Source organism: Lactuca serriola, chromosome 4 (genome assembly GCF_051521515.1).
Source record: "Lactuca serriola cultivar US96UC23 chromosome 4, Lser_US96UC23_V15, whole genome shotgun sequence".
In the NCBI taxonomy this organism is placed as follows: domain Eukaryota; kingdom Viridiplantae; phylum Streptophyta; class Magnoliopsida; order Asterales; family Asteraceae; genus Lactuca; species Lactuca serriola.
This window is the reverse complement of record NC_136411.1, coordinates 129,330,857-129,336,044: the sequence shown is the minus strand read 5'-3', so window position 1 is coordinate 129,336,044 and position 5,188 is coordinate 129,330,857.

Here is a 5,188-nt window from a genome sequence, read left to right as displayed (position 1 = left end):
CATATCGCTGGGGTGGAAGACCTATCTGACTTGCAGCTCAGAGCTTCCGCCACCATATTCGCTTTACCGGGGTCGTAAATGATCTCGCAATCGTAGCTCTTGACTACATCCAGCCACATGCGCTGTCTCATGTTCAGGTTCAGCTGATCCATAATGTGTCTCAGGCTCTTGTGATCCATGTATATGGTACAACGGACCCCATAGAGGTAATGTCTCCAAATCTTGAGAGCGAATACCACCGATCTCAATTCCAGATCATGAGTAGGGTATCTCGTTCCATGCGGCTTCAGCTGCCGCGACACGTAGGCTATCACCCGTACTCTCTGCATGAGGACCGCCCCAGTCCTGTGATGGATGCATCACAGAACACCACAAAATCGGCAACTCCCTCTTGAAAAGTCAATACTGGGGCCTCGCACAAACGCTGTCGGAGGGTCTCAAACACCCTCTGCTGCTCAGGGCCCCACCAGAAATCCACCCCCTTCCTGGCCAGATGAGTGAGGGGTACTGCAATCTTGGAGAAATCCTGTATGAATCTTCGGTAGTACCCTGCTAATCCTAGAAAGCTCCTGATGTCTGAGGGAGATTTCGGAACCTCCCACTGCATGAATGCTTCGATTTTGGCCGGGTCGACCAAAATCCCCTCCTGGTTAACGAGATGTCCGAGGAACTGGACCTCTCATAACTACAACTCACACTTCACGAACTTGGCGTACAGCCGTTCCCATCTCAGAACTCCCAATAACTCCCTGAGTTGCTCCTCGTGCTGCTCTCATGTCATAGAATATACAAAGATATCATCTATAAACACGATGACCGAGCAGTCAAGCATCGGTCCGCGAACCCGATTCATCAGGTCCATAAATACTACTGGCGTGTTGGTGAGCCCAAACGACATCGCCACGAAATCATAATGTCCATAATGAGTCCAAAACACGGTCTTTGTCCACGTCCTCCTCTCTGCCCCTGACCTTATGATACCCAGATCTCAAGTCTATCTTGGAAAACCAAAAGTCACCCTGTAATTGATCAAAGAGATCATCTATCCTTGGGAGTGGATAATGGTTCTTCACCGTCAACTTGTTCAACTCCATGTAATCAATGCACATCCGGTGCGAACCATCCTTCTTCCTAACGAAGAGGATCGATGCTCCCCATGGAGAACTACTCGGTCGAATGAACTGCTTGCCTAATAGTTCCTGCAGCTGTGATGATAGATCCTGCATCTCTAGTGGTGCCAATCAATATGGCGCCTTGGCAATAGGGGCCGCACCCGGCACCTGGTCGATCTGGAACTCGACCTGCCTCTCCGGAGGTATCTCCGGTAACTCCTCCGGGAACACGTCAGCAAACTCTCTAACCACTGGAACCCCTGAAACTGGAGTCTGATCCCTGACCCGCATATCCACCACATACGCTAGATAACCCGCACACCCGTGCTGAATATACTGTTGAGCCCTAGCAGCTGAACAAAACCCTGATCCCACTCTGGTGCCCTCGCCATATACAATCAGTTCTCCCCCACTTGGGGTTCGAACTACCACCCGCCGACCCTCGTAATCAATCATGGCACCGAATCGACTAAGCCAGTCCATCCCCAAAATCACGCACACATCCCTCATGGGACTCAGAATCAAGTCTATCGGGAAGGACACCCCGAAGATCTCCAACTCACATCCTCGGTAGACCGAAGAAGAAGAAATGTCGTGTTCGTTGGCGATAGAGACTCGCAACGGACACTCTAGCTCGCCTACTGGAACATTGAACTCCATACTAAATGTTTGGGATACAAACGACCGACTCGCCCCTGAGTTAAATAATGTAGGAAAGGAGTTCACTAAAAACGTACCTAAACACAGGTATAGATAAATAAGCATAAAACATATAAGATCAGTAAGATAAGGGATAGAAACATACCAACAACCACATCTGGTGCTGCCCTGGCCTCCTTTGCGGTGAGCTGGAAGGCGCGCCCCTGAGCCTTCGGGGGCTCTAATCTACCTGGCCTCCCGTTTGTAATCCTCAAAGTAGCTAGCGCGAGACCCTGTGTCGGCTTAGCGGCAAGCAATGGACATTTGGCCTTCAAGTATCTAACCTGATCACAGTGATAACAAAATCTCATACTCGGAACTTAGGCGATCTGGCGACAATCCTTCGTATAACGCCCGTCCTTGCCACACATGTGGCACCCACTACCAGCTCGACAAACCCCAGAATAACCCTTGCCGCACTTTTCATAAGTGCGGCTCTGTTGACCCCCTGTCCTAGAATCAACGGTCTTAGACCACTTCGGCGCCGGATGGGACTGTGTCGGGGCCTGCCGCTGCACCCTCACATGCAACTCAATCTCCAACTCACGCCACCTAGCGGCCTCCTGTAACTCCAGAAGAGTATCACATCGCTGGGTAGACACAAACTGACGGATGTCAGTCATGAGCATGCTCAGATAACGTGTCATCTGAGCCAGCTCGGAAGCAAACTCTAGGCAGAACATTTCCCTCTCTGTGAACATGCGGGTGATCTTCGTCACCGACTCCTCGTCTTGTCTCAAACTCAAAAAATTCTGAGCCAATCGTTCCCGCTCAACCCGTGGACTGTAACGAGTGCAAAACATATCCCTAAACTGCTCCCAAGTAACAATAGCTCTCTGATCATTAGTGTACGACCCGGTCGTTAATCTCCACCGGTCCTTGCCCTGGACCTCAGCAGCTTCAGGGCACACCTAACATTCTGGTCAACAGGACACGGGCAAGTAAAGAAACACCCCTCCACATCAGAAACCCACCTCATGGCCTTTATGGGGTCCTGAGTTCCATCAAGAGTAGGGGGCTTCGTGTTATCAAATTCCCAGTACTGGAAGCTCCGACTGGCTCCTAGTCATCCACTTGCCGCTATTACAGCTACAGTGGTAGCCGTCTCTACAAGGTTTGCGTATCGCTCGTCGAAGTACTCGACCATGACGGTCTTAGTAGACCCAAACATCTCTGGTAGTTGTGCCCGGAACAAAGTGGCAACCTCATCATGCAGGATCTATCAAATCCTGGCGTCTAGCTCATCTGTCCCCATCTATATCACAACCTCGGGTGCTGCCGGCCCCTCCTGGCCGCCCTCTCCTGATCCTGATCCCGATTCGGATCCTGCCACAAAGCGTCTCGTAACCACCATTTTAAAAATATACCAGAAAAGATATCAGATAATCCGCATAAATAATAGGGACCCAACTACCTTGACACGCATATGGGTCATGTGCTTTCAGTAGTACGGGCCCATACTACCTTCCACACCTACCCAAATTTGTCTCAAGTATCACCACAACACCCTAAAAATATACATAAACATAGCGATCGCTCAATCCTCACTCCTAGAGGAATGCTAGATATCTCATAACTGGCCTCTCGGCCTCTCACAAACCCCCCATGAAACTTCCACCAACCCTGCAACACTCGTGTATGCTATCCATACATAATGTTGGACCCTATAGAATTTCGAATATCTAATCCTACCCTAAGCCCCCAATCAGACAAGAACATAACATAAGGCCAAACCGAACATTCTCAGGCTATAAGATCTTAATTATGTATAACCGTGATGCATACACTAAGCAACTACAGTAATGATGTCAATCTCATATAAAGAAAACCCTAGGCTAACAGGCATCATGTAATCATGCAATTCTCTCATGCAATTCCTGAAGATCCCTAGCCTAGTACTAACATGTTGTTCTAACATATCATAATATCAAATAACCGTATGGTATTTTGGGGTCTACTTACTGGTTCCGGCTGATCATACACCCTGCACCCTCCTTTGATATTTTGAAAACCTTTTTGAAAAAAAAAATCATTTTGAAAATCTTTTCCTTGGTTTGAGACTGGATTCACACAAGTGTTCCTCCAATTCACTCAAACCAAGGCTCTGATACCAACTTGTAACACCTATAAAAATCATGCCTAATTTAAACTTTTAAAAACATTTAAAAACCATTAATCATTACAAAACTTATTTTCAAAATGTATAATATCAGAGTATCCCAGAAACATAAACATAAATATGAGAAGCTGTACGATCACGCCTTTGCCTTTCTGCAATCCCCTGATGTACCTGAAACAATAAACTGAAACTGTAAACCCAAGCCTTAGTGAGTTCCCCCAAAATACCGATACACTGCACACATAACACATATACAAATAACAACATATAATGGGTCCACAACTTTACAGACTGGATTACCCCTGGGCCCATAGTGTGAGTTTGGATTGCCTTCCGGGACCACAACTCACATCTGGATTGCCACCGAGCCCACAGTACGAGTCTCCCTTAGCTAGTATCTGGAATGCTTCCGGGCCCACAGTACGAGTCTGGCATGTCCCACCCGGCCCTCAGCTAGTATCTGGAATGCTCCTGGGTTTGTTGGTTACCACACGAAGCAGTGTCACCTCAACCCATCCCACATAATATGTCGACATATAACACAACTAATGCACATATAGATAATCACATAATACTATAAGTAGTCCTACAGATCTACCTAACTGGCATAGCAACTAGCATGCAACACTAACTCATACTCAACATACTACCAACTACTAGGATATCATATCCAATGGGCCGACCTTGGTGCCTTAGACCCCTTAGTATAGTGAGGTAACTCACCTTGCAAGTAGTGCCGAAGTACCAAAAACGTCTGATCGCTGTCTCATCGGAAATCCTGAACTATCACATAATAAATACCGAGTCATTACACAACATAACAATCTTGACTAAGGGTCCACACAATCCATCATGTCCATTCTCTTTATTGGGCCAAGGCCCAATGCCAAGTCCATAACCTTGAAAGTCCTTATGCAAAGCCCATTATTGGCCCAAGGCCCAACTCCCTAATTAGGCCTAATTCCAAGATCTATTATCAAAACTTGGCCCAAAACATTATATTCATAAAGTCCAGTAAAGGCCCAAATCCAACTAGTCCATAAACAGCCCAAAACTCGAAGCCTAATTGTCAAAGGCCCAACAGTGGACGTACGCGGGGCGTACTCCTCTGGTACGCTGGGCGCACTCGTCTTGATGTTGACCACCATCGGGGTGGTTGACCTAGTATGCTGGGCGTACTGGATTTACGCTGGGTGTACGTAGTGGTTTGCCAAAATCTGAATAAGTGCTTATGGGCTTAAGCACTTAAGCCCAAACT